The 12,802-nt window shown below is 41.9% G+C and overlaps 1 long non-coding RNA gene across 1 annotated transcript; it reads right to left on the bottom strand.

Annotated features, from left to right (window-relative positions):
- Positions 1 to 9,799: 9,799 nt before the first annotated feature.
- Positions 9,800 to 12,794, bottom strand: LOC118211957. Its single transcript, XR_004762130.1, has 2 exons — positions 12,758 to 12,794; positions 9,800 to 12,168 (listed from the first exon to the last, which is right to left on the bottom strand). It is a non-coding gene; the product is annotated as an uncharacterized LOC118211957 (long non-coding RNA).
- Between the last annotated feature and the right edge of the window lie 8 nt (positions 12,795 to 12,802).

Below are 12,802 nucleotides of genomic sequence, written 5' to 3'. Positions count from 1 at the left end.
GAGTCATTTATTTATTTATTTTTAAATTTGGCATGTTTTGCTCTACAGTGAATGCTGCATTCACTGCTGGATCTAGCACACTTAACTGACTGATGAGACAACCACTGCAGATGTAGCAGTGCTATCAAATGGCATTCGAACTGACTCATTAGTTACCAGGGTGTTGAACTTAGTAGTACACCAGATCCCTTGGCCCTGTAATATCTGCCCATGGCTTGTCCTATCATTCCTATGCCGACGACACGCAACTCTTTCTCTCCTTCTCCCCATCGGACACACAGGTCCCCGCCCGCATCTCCGCTTGCCTGAGGGACATACAGAGCTGGATGGACAATCACCACCTGAAGCTCAACCCGGGAAAGACGGAGCTAATCTTTATTCCTGCTCTATCCTCTCCCCTCCTCGACTTTTCCATTTCCTTAGGGGACACCGTAGTGACATCATCACCCTGCGCCAAGAATCTCGGAGTGATGATGGACAACAGGCTGTCCCTCTCCAACAACATTGCAGCAGTAACCCGGGCATGCAGATTTTTCCTATACAATATCCGCAGAATCCGCCCCTTTCTCACCACCTACTCAACCCAGCTCCTGGTCCAAGCAATGGTTCTATCCCGCCTGGACTACTGCAACTCTCTTCTGGCTGGACTACCGGCATCTGCCACCAGACCCCTGCAGCTCATTCAGAATGCTGCGGCTCGTCTGGTCTTCAACCTCCCCAGACACTCCCACGTAACTCCCCTGCTCACTACCCTCCACTGGCTGCCTGTTATAGCTCGCATCAAATTCAAATCATTGGTTCTAGCATACCAGGCAGTCAAGGGATCAGCCCCAGCATACCTTCACAAGATATTCAAACCCTACATGCCAGCCAGATCCCTTCGTTCTGCTACCTCAGGACGCCTAGCACCTCCCCCTCTTCGCACCTGCACTTCCAGAACACGTCTCCTCTCTGTTCTGGCCCCACGATGGTGGAATGACCTCCCTGTGGAGGTCAGAACAGCTGAGACTGTGACCCATTTCAAACGACGACTGAAGACCCACCTCTTCAGGCTGCACCTCTCCCCATCCCTTCCCCCCCTGTAAATGACTAAACTTAGGGTTGTAACTAGGCAGCTATTTAATAGGTGACTTAGTTGATGCGCCAGTCTTAACGACTACTTGTATTTTTATTTATTTTTATTTTTCCATAGATTGCGTTGTTGCCGTTCTCGTTGTTAGTGTTAATCAGTTTAACCACCAGGGTCCAGGTTGAACTATGCGGTTGTTCCCTGTACTTGGACCGGTACTTCTCTCTAGGGGTTTCGTCATACTTGTTCCTGGTTATGGTTATACACTTTGTTGTACGTCGCTCTGGATAAGAGCGTCTGCCAAATGCCTGTAATGTAATGTAATGTAATGTAGTAACCTAAAATGTACTTAAACCCGTAGCATGCATGCCAAAACTTCCCGATCTCCACCCATTTAGGGGATACTCCCACTCTAAAGTGGATGAGATGAGGTCTGATTATCTATTTATTTATTTTTAAAGCTTTATAACTCCAGATGTGAGCATCACATAGACTTGAAAAATGGCTTAAATGAAGCAGGGTATTTGTACCATTTACAATAATCTTAATCTAATACTTAGATGAGTTTATTGTCAGGATGCGTGGGGGGTTGGGACCCAAACGCAGAGGGGGGAAAAATACAAAACTCCCAAATGATAAGAACAAAGACTTTACTTACACAAGGGAACAAAAGGGAACAAAAAGCCTCGCAGGGCGACCTTAAACAAACGAAGGAAAACTTAAAAACAACACAGGAACAAAGAAAACCAGAAAACCCAAAAATGCAAGGAAACCAGAACATGGGCAGGAACGCATGGAGCAGGTACATGGGTAGGGGAGCACAAAACAACCAGACATAACCACAAGGATCCAGCACCTGAGTCAAGGGAGAGGGAAACTTAAGCCGCGTTTCCACCAAAATTACCCGGAACTTTCAGTCCCAGGAACTACTTTACCAGGAACTAAAAGGTTCCTTCAGCCAATGGTTGTCTGCGTTTCCACCGGGGTCTAAAGTACCGCGAAGATTAGGCAAATTAGCCCACTGACGTTGTCGTCGGTCCATCTGTCATATGATTTCTTCTGTAACCCCATACTACCACCGAAGTAGCCTACATTATTTTCTAATAACCGGGACAGCCCGGAGGGGTTTATTCCACTTATATACAACGGGTTACCAACAATGACTATATATGGTTACTTTTGTATCTATTGATTTTCATATATCCTCTCAAACACATTCATTAACAGCAGAAAACATGCACACGTTGTAAACAATTTGCTGTTTTATTACTTTCTCGTCGTCAATTCCATATAGGCTAATCGCACAATGACAAGAATAGAACGAAAACTCGGACTTGCGTGAAAATGTAAATTAGTAGTGGTACAGCCACCGTTTGCTTTCCTTCGAAGTTATTGCTAGCCGAGCAGCGAAATGTGCCCTCCAGATGCGAACCATGCACCATAAATGAGTCCATAGTCTTCCTGGTCTTTTCGTGGAATTGAAAAATGGCAGTAAAATTGAGTAAAATTACGGCAGTCTGAAAAAGCTAAAGGGAAGATTACTAGAATTAACCTGTTATTTTACCCGGATAAAAAGTGCGGAAGGTGATTTCCAGTTTGCTTGTACTGTATCACCAATGTTAATTATGCAGAACTACCGCATACCTCACATAACTGTATCAAACGTTTTGAGTCAATTACAACGGGCTAACAAAGAAAATCCGGAAGAAAATATTCAGCAACCGAATTAATCCGTTTGAATGTTTCGGTAGCCTACGTAATATGCTGTCCCAGCACGAATGCTTAGCATTTTATAAAACGAATACTAAAGCAAGAAAAGAACAGAAGAGCACACGTTATAATTCCAAGACGTTGACAGGCTATAACCAAAAGTAGGCTACTGCGCCGCATAAGTTTGATTTGAAGTTATTATGAAAATAAATAAGTTTGCCGCTGCATATTTTCAAACATGGCGGGTAATGGCGGAAAATAAATACAACACAAATGCTACGAGTACTCGACCAATCAGAAATGTTCAGCGCTGCAAGCTCCACCCAAAAGGTTCCTGTACTTTCGGAAAGTACTACCCCCCGAGCAGGAACGTTTTGGGGGGTAAAACAAAGCCCCCAGAACTAAATTTAGACCCTAGTTCCTGCGGTGGAAACGCACTGAGTTCCTCAAAAGGTTCCTAGTTCCGGGGTATAGTTCCTGCGGTGGAAACGCGGCTTTAAATAGAACAGACACTGATGAGACACAGGAGGGCACCATGAACAATCAGGCCACAGAGAGGGAAGGGAAAACGAGACAACCAAGAACCAATAATAGGACAATTGAAAACAATCATACAATTACACAGGGGGAGCAGGACACGAAACAGAAGTGCCGCCATCTGGCGGCCCAACAGGGAAAACGCAGACAGGAACACAGGACCATGACATTTATATTAATTTAGGAAGACATAAAGTGCCACAAATGCAATTGTCTAGGCAAAAAATTTAAAATTTGCTCTTTTTCAGTTTGCAACGAAATACTGAGAGATTGTGTATATACAGCACGTTAAACTATACATGTCCTGGATCAAAAACTCCTTGACCACAAGTGTGTAAAATCTAAGGGTGGATATGCAGAACTACTAAAGATCTATGAAGCAAAAAGTAAGCAGTGTACCCAGTGTCTCCACATCTATTCAAAATGTCTAAATGATGCATTACTGTAAATTACAATATAACCATATTTCGCTGCTAATCAACTGTTAATACTCATTAATACTTTTGCATCATTTTCAAGTGAGAATTACCATATTTTCATTAATATAGGGGTCTGTGATATCTAAGGGTCCACAAACCTATCCAACACTTTTCCAAAAATGAATAACATGCTTTTTGTCCATTAAAGCATATACATTTGTCCCTTATGATGGTTAAAGATGAATTGCTGATATTTCAAGTTGTTTATTGTCATTCTTCTCATTACAGGCAGGTGTAAAAAATAATGGAATGCAGTACCTCAGGACCAGGGTGCAGTATAAGAACAGCCACCAACTATTAAAAACAGAAATAAATGCAAAGAGTAACATTTAAAAAAAGAAAATGATCGATAAATGCGAAATATTCATTTCTCCTGGTTGTAGGATTTATATCAAAGTCAAATTGGGCAGCATATGATCCATGAAAACGGTTGATTGGATTTTGAATAGACTGCACAACTTGCACCGGAAAGCCCCAAAATGAGCAACTGGCCGCATGCTGGGCTGAGCAGGTGGGTGGCGCAGGTGTGAATCGGACCGAAGCCGACACCAGAACTGCAGTGTGCTGCTTGAGCTTCACTGACACACTCCCAGCACCGCCCCTCCAACAACTTACACACGGCGAGCCTCCAAATTAAAAAACCCGGGAAGGATATTTCAGTTTGACAGTGCGACGGCTCACTTTCAATAATGAAAGCACCATTGTGTATTGAAATTGTTTTCAATTAATCCTTGGTCATATTTAAGTTAAAATATATGGTTTATAAGGGCAGTCTTTGAAAAACATGCTTATTATGTATGGAAAAGTTCTGGAAAAAGTGTTTATTTTAATTTTCTAAAGAGGACAAGACTTTGAGTAGACTTTGAGTCCTGAGATTTGTCTAAGGTGTCAAACTCCGAAGTCCCAGCTTAGGAGATTTATTTTAATGATTGGCTAAAGAGTCAGCATGTCTAAGACTTAAATGGGCTGCTCATTGAAAGAAAACCACAAAACTGTGTGCCCCCAACTCCACCAACACGATGCTTGAATGCCGACTTACCTTCAGGCTGCAAATTTAACCTACATCTGCCCTACTGTTCGTCATCAGAAAAGTGTGAAAATTCCCAATATAGATGCCTAGGCCTACTTCCTATTGTTAGAACCAGTGGCTTCTATGTTCAGTAGCTCAAACAATGGTTTTCAAATGTTGAACACTGAATTCCTATGAATTATAATAAACTTACCTAGAACTGGTCTTCCCCACAAAGAACATAAATAGCCTTTGAAGTAGCCCCACAGTAGTAGTTAAACCAGTCAGATCTCTGAGCTTCATGTCTATGAGCCTAACCTGATGGAATGTTCCTCAAATCCTCAAAGACCCCTGAGCTGGAAACCCTTTCACAAGGGTTTGGTCAGGATTTTTCCACATAGTTTTAACACAGCAGCATCGGCTAAAGGCCAATTCATGGTCCAGACGTCCGGGCTCCGCTGGGGTCCGCGCGGTCAGAATGTAATAGCAGACCTCAGCGTACGGCCGCCTGGGCAAGTCCGTGCGAAGCTCAATTTTTGTGACCACGCTTACCTAGCGTACGCGTACCGGTGTCACACAAATCATGGCTCGGTATGAAACTGCTTCACATCGACATGCATTTCATGTGGCACCGGAAACACGCGGTGATGCGGAATACACAAAACAGACATGGAGTCGACATTTTAAGAGAGACTGGCTGAAGAGGTGAGAAGGTATAGGCACCTATACGATTCATCCCAACGGGATTATAAAGATTTTCAGAAGAACAACAATTCATGGACAGAAATAAGCACAACGCTGGGCAAGGACGAGGCCATGTTGTTTACAGTCTAACTTCTGGCAGAAAAGGAAAACGACGCGCAAAGATTGTGGGAAATGTAGGGCTTGGGCATGCGGTGGTACGACTAGAGTATGAAAGGGCGAACGACTGCGGACTGTCCGTCCGCACAGCGTATGCACCCTGTACTTATAGACTATATAAAAGCCTTAAGAGTTGAGTCGCCTTTGCAGAATTTTCACCCGAAAACAACGAGAGATGAGAAAAGTCATGCGATGATTCTGTACCCAGAAATTAAAACAGCCAAGCTCCATCGGAACCATTAATCCAGCAACTTGAACCGTTAACCCAGCAACTCAAACCATTAACCCAGCAACTCAAACCGTTAACCCAGCAACTCAAACTATTAACCCAGCAACTCAAATTGTTAACCCACCAACTCAAACCATTAACCCAGAAACTGGAACCGTTAACCCAGCAACCCAAACCATTAACCCAGCAACTCAAAGCAACCCAAACCATTAACCCAGCAACTCAAACCATTAACCCAGCAACTCGAACCGTTAACCCAGCAACTCAAACCATTAACCCAGCAACTCGAACCGTTAACCCAGCAACTCAAACCATTAACCCAGCAACTCAAACCATTAACCCAGCAACTCGAATCATTAACCCACCAACTCGAACCATTAGCCCACCAACTCGAACCGTTAACCCAGCAAATCAAATCATTAACCCAGCAACTCGATAAATGTGTTTAATGCTGGCTTTATTATTTGGATTGTTCTGCGCTTCTGGTTTGCAGCTTTCCATTGTACTGTGGGCAGGGCACACTGTTCATTTGTGCTTGCTTTTTAACTGAACGTTATGTGGAAAAACAGTTTTCTGTGTTTCTTGTGCAGGCTCAATATTCAATTCCAGTTTCGCCGTTGTGGAGCGGATATCTACTATTCCTACACAGAAAAGTTGTTTCTTTTTTGCTACATATATTTAATGTGTAATTTCCTTTAACAATTTGCACTTTATTTCTTTCATTAAATCAGCTCAAAAAATATCAAAATGAAGCAATTAATTACTTTCTTTTACTGCCAATCATTTTCATTAATGAGAACAGGGTGATAAATTGAGTTTAATAAACTCAATGAAAATATTGATATCAGAGTTTCCATCATGCACCTGGCTTGTGTCATGCTTAACTCTTTGGATGTTGAATTCATTAACTTGCATGGACTTTTTACACTGTGGCATTATACACCCCAATAAAATATGCACTCACTGGCATTTGCCAGTGAATAAAACTGAATTTATCTGAATTACTGTCATCGACAGTAGATTAAACAAGTTTTCTTGAAATGAAGAAAAAAAAAGTTTTAGTCCAGTGGAATGTCAGGGAGAACAATGCCATGCAAGAAAACAAACTCTGGACATTACTGACAAAATAATTTAAATTCCAATAATTTTTATAAGATGCAGTTCATGCAATTTCATTTATCTGGAGTGTTTTCTTTAAGCTTTGCTCAATTTGATCAAGTTTATTTAAATATTTATGTGTACATTTTTCTCCAACAAAGTTGACTCAGCTTAAAATTTTTCAAGAACAATTTCACGTAAGTTGTGAGAGTGAAACTTGAGCCTATCTAGTTACACCACTACTAAATATAGCAAATTACAATAGGCAAGCTCTTCGTACAATGAGAATAAGAATTGAATGTCTTAACTTGTGCATGCTATTCACGTCTTTGGCTGCAGCTGTGCATGAAGCAGTATGTAGCCTGTAATTGAACACGCAGGCATTTTTATAGCTTTTGTCCTTATTTCGGAAAAACCTTTGAAGTCACTGATCGCTGTGTTGTAATGCGGTATTGTAATTCTAGCTTACACTTAAACATTCCTGTCCCATTAATGGAACATTTGTAGTCCTAATAGTGACTGTGGCTGCAAGTAATATCCCTTCAGCTGTGTTTCATACACCTATGTTTGCTTACTTTTAACTGCATCAGCTTAGCATTGCTTCAGCCAAAATCCTCTCTTAAAATCATTCCATAGCAAGCATATGTACTTTTAATATTTGAGAACAAAGTAATCTGGTCTACAGAATTAAAGTGATAAGTTTGTATGGTTGGCATAATAAGGTTAAGTGGCACGCTTTAATGAAAGACACAAACTGAAGTCTCCATTGACTGTCGTAACACTTTATAAGCAGTTTTCCCCCAATCAATTGACGTAAGTAAGAACATTTCATTTTTGTAGTGTTTCAATTTTTCTTTATAGATATGACAAACTGCAGATGAGGCAAACAGTGCACTAAGACAGAGAGGTCCCTGCTCATTGCTTCAGTTCTTACTGTTAGCCATAAAAATACAATAAATAAAAATAAACACACACAACCATTTTTTTTCACAAGGTCCGCACAACAAAAGACACAGAAAAACCAAATCGTTCATTCCTTTGAGTATACATCATGAGAAGGGTTCTAATACTGGGTGTCAGAGTAATGCGTGTGTGTGTCTGTGCATATGTGAGTGTGTGTGGGTGCGTGTGAGCGTGCGCATGAGTGCGTGTGTGTGTCTGTGCATATGTCAGTGTGTGTGGGTGTGTGTGAGCGTGTGCATGAGTGCATGTGTGTGCATATGTGAGTGTGTGGGTGCGTGTGAGCGTGCGCGCGTGTGCATGTGTGTGTCTGTGCATATGTGAGTGTGTGTGGATGCGTGTGCATGAGTGTGTGTGTGCATATGTGAGTGTGTGTGGGTGCGTGTGAGCGTGCGCATGAGTGCATGTGTGTGTGTGGGTGTGTGTGAGCGTGCGCATGAGTGCATGTGTGTGTGTGTGTGCATATGTGAGTGTGTGTGGGTGCATGTGAGCGTGTGCATGAGTGCATGTGTGTGTGTGCCAATTTAAAAACTGTCACTGTGCCGAAGAAGCAGTTGGGTTTATGAGGATATCTCAAGAAAACTCAATTACAATGTGCACTCTCACACACATTATCAATCTCACTGTTCACAATTTACCGTAAAACCTAAAAAAGGTATCAGAATACACATGATTATGTAAAGAAAGCAATATAAAAGATGGGTACATAGATATAACAGTGACAGTAATGTCCTGACTGTACTAATATTTGAATACCATAAACACAGTCGGAAATATAAAAAGGAAACCGTACAATGAAAAGATCATTCTACAAATCGAGCACAGAATGGCTGCCTGCACTGACTGTGCTTTGACCACGAGTCCCCTCAACCTTTCTGGATTCATTTTGCCCTTGACACAAATGCAAATGCATTCCTTCATAAGGAAACACTTCCTTTTAGCTGGATGCAGATGTTTTACTTCAGTCACATACTTGCGTTATTCACAAACATTCGCACACATTCCTACTCCACATAATTACCATTAGTGGATCAGCTTCAGCACAGCAGCCCCATAAAATACTAGCTGTAGTATGACCGGGAAAGGAGAATTGCGCCTTGTACCATGTGAGGCGGATATTACTGTGCAGTTTCAGGGCAATCTGTACTTTGTAAAGACAGACTATTCAGTCACATTCTGAAAATATTTCAATGTTTCAATTATTCCAATTTAAATTCATGAAATTTATTGAGCACTGATTAAATTACAGTTTCAAATGTATCCAGCTAGCTAGTCTAAACCCAGAGCTCCTTCATGTTCGGATGCAGGCTAGCTAGTCTAAACCCAGAGCTCCTTCATGTTCGGATGCAGGCTAGCTAGTCTAAACCCAGAGCTCCTTCTTGTTTGGATGCAGGCTAGCTAGTCTAAACTCAGAGCTCCTTCTTGTTCGGATGCAGGCTAGTCTAAACCCAGAGCTCCTTCATGTTCGGATGCAGGCTAGCTAGTCTAAACCCAGAGCTCCTTCATGTTCAGATACAGGCTAGCTAGTCTAAACCCAGAGCTCCTTCATGTTCAGATACAGGCTAGCTAGTCTAAACCCTGAGCTCCTTCATGTTCAGATACAGGCTAGCTAGTCTAAACCCAGAGCTCCTTCATGTTCGGATGCAGGCTAGCTAGTCTAAACCCAGAGCTCCTTCATGTTCAGATACAGGCTAGCTAGTCTAAACCCAGAGCTCCTTCATGTTCGGATGCAGGCTAGCTAGTCTAAACCCAGAGCTCCTTCATGTTCGGATGCTGGCTAGCTCTGTTTCCACTGGGATGCCAAAGACAATTAGTGTACCCTAGAGCTCTTAAAACTCTTCTAGTTGAGCGTGAAACCACCACCGAAAGCGTAAAAACGTGCCGAGAGAAGGGTGGATTTTTTTTTTTTTTTTTTCAGACAAACATGCAGTGGATAGGTTTTGTAAAAACTGTTACCAATTCCATTTACCTTAACTTTATAACACGAGTTATTCAGATTTGCTAGAACAAACAAATTAGTATTAATCAAATTTAAGGTCTTTCATATTTATGCACACAGTGACAATTCCAGTAGGGAAATCACAGCAAATTGTGATTTGGCATCCTATAGTTACATAAATACATCTTAATGGAAACATAGCTATTACATTTACATAGCTATACATCAAAAACCCAATCAGTTGGCAGTTTTTTCAGCTTGAGCCAAACTGGGGACTGCTCACTTCGTACAATCTATGGATGGTTGTGGGTGCACTGGATAGTTGACTGCTCCTGTTTTTTTTTTTGGATACATTCAATGCTGCTGACTAAAAGCGATACTGAGATTGCCCTGCTCCAGGAGAATCTCCTGCAATGGCGTATCTTTGGCCCAGGCAGGCACAGCTAAAACCTTCTCTAAATGTCTGTTCACAGAAACCAGGCAAATGTAACTTGCACTCTCCCAATGGAACAAATGACCAACCACTTCAAGCAGTTACAACTGGCCCCATTTCAAAACATAAAAAAACTCATATAATACACAAAATCACCATTATGATTTGTAACACTTTTTTATCAGTATCTGTTTTAAGTGCTTCTTCAGTTCCAGGAATTCTATTTAAAAAACATTTCATTTTTCCAGTCTCAGGAAAAAAAAACAATTCAAAGTGCTGTTTCATTTTTAACCCGACTACATACTTCTGGACATTTGTTGGCCAAAAATTGAATACCCGCTACACCCTTCCCCACCCTCCTCCCCATAATACTAACGGCATTATGACTGCTTTCCATTACATCAATGCAGGTTTCTGCCTGTAACAAGACGGAGCACATTATGGTTTTTGATATCAGTCCACATCACTCATCCTTTTGTCTGTCTCCCAACGCCAGAAGAGATGGAAGGTTGGGTTTTGAGGGACAGGTTGGGTTATGAGAGACGGAAGGTTGGGTTATGAGAGACAAAAGGTTGGGTTACGGGGGACAAGTTGGGTTATGAGAAATGGAAGGTTGGGTTATGGGGACAGGTTGGGTTATGAGAGATGGAAGGTTGGGTTATGGTGACAGGTTGGGTTATGAGTGACGGAAGGTTGGGTTATGGGGGACAGGTTGGGTTATGAGAGACGGAAGATTGGGTTAAGAGAGATGGAAGGTTGGATTATGAGGGACAGGTTGGGTTATGAGAGACGGAAGGTTGGGTTTTGAGGGACAGGTTGGGTTATGAGAGACGGATGGTTGGGTTATGGGGGACAGGTTGGGTTATGAGAGACGGAAGGTTGAGTTATGGGAGACCGGTTGGGTTATGAGAGCCGGAAGGTTGAGTTATGGGTACAGGTTGGGTTATGAGAGACGGAAGGTTAGGTTATGGGGGAGAGGTTGGGTTATGAGAGACAGAAGGTTGGGTTATGGGGGACAGATTCAGGGAACACTTTATGACAGGGCCGGTGCCATAACACTGTGCACGGCAGAATACTGACTGAAGGATACTGTTCAGTGTGTTAAAATATGCCGCTCCCACACAAACACAGATTTCTTGCATCCTGTATGTTGTTTTTCAGCACAGTTAATCAGACTGGAAGAAAGTTCTGTGCCACAGATTATGTTATTAATAGTAATAGCTAAACTGTATAGCAAGAGGATGTTTCTTTTTTCTATTTGTACACGGCCACATATTAACCAAACTTTTCATTAACACAGAAGCAAAAAAAACTGCTTGTAATCACATGACAGCACTTGGATTGGTCAAAAGAGAGCTGTTCAGGATTGCTGCAGGGTTTTTTCAGGAGCGAGACTGGGGTGAGCTCTCATTTCCTGATGGACTTCAAGAGAGCAGCAGTTCATTAAAAATACAAAACAAAAAAACCCTGAACACTTCCCTGCAGTCTTTTACTATGTTTTCATACATAATACTTTCACGTACTCTGTCCTAAGTTTAGATTTTTTGTTTCCCGATGATCCTTCCTTTCAGGGAGCAATGAGTTTGACATATCTCCATTACTTCCTGCTCTTTCCTCTTTAAGTTTGTTAGAGTCAAACAGACAACATCACTGGTCGATCATATCGCTCAGTCAGATTCTATTCCTGTAACTTACTCTGCCACTGTTTATCACTAAAAGATCCTGTCTCCATTTCTCACTCCATCCTCTCTCTTTCTCCATCCTCCCTATCTCTCTCTCCCTCTCTTACTGTGGTGTGGGGACAGGTGGGGTGGGGTGAAGCCCATCGGGGGGTGCACTGGAATCTGCATTCATGAAAAAAGATGGAAAAAGAATTCAATTAAACAGCGAGAGGTTCATCATAGGTACAAGCAGCTCAATCTCATTGCTCACTGAGAGACAAAAGTTCACCATTTACAGGTTAAAAATGATCAGAATTGGCCTCACATAACAATAAGCCTTAGACACGAGACACTAACATTATGTCACGTAGTATGAAAAACAGTTGTATAAGCAGTGAAGTAATGTAAGCTGCTTTCAAGTTATAACACATAGGTATGCTTATGGCAGGGGTTATAACACAAAGTACCCATGGACCCCATAAAAAGGATTGTTTACACTAGAACTAAATGCCACAAAGTACATGTAGCGTACATGAGCATGACATAGCACCTGCCATGAACAGTTATGACAGCATGTTGCATCTAACGACAAATGTAACAGGGCTGTTATGTATGCTGTGAATTTTACTAAATAGATAATATACCTGATTCAGTTACATCACAACAAACATCACCATTATTGGCACAAGCTCCTAATCGACATTATAGACAAATTAATGAGTGCATATAATGTGCTATCAAAAGATGAATAAGTAAAAATAGCGGGTCTTACCGTGGAGTGCTGGTGCGTGTCCAGTGGGGGGCTGGGGGGCGGGGG

The sequence above is a fragment of the Anguilla anguilla genome, chromosome 13 (assembly GCF_013347855.1).
Source record: "Anguilla anguilla isolate fAngAng1 chromosome 13, fAngAng1.pri, whole genome shotgun sequence".
Lineage (NCBI taxonomy): Eukaryota > Metazoa > Chordata > Actinopteri > Anguilliformes > Anguillidae > Anguilla > Anguilla anguilla.
This window is presented reverse-complemented; position numbering and strand designations above follow the sequence as displayed.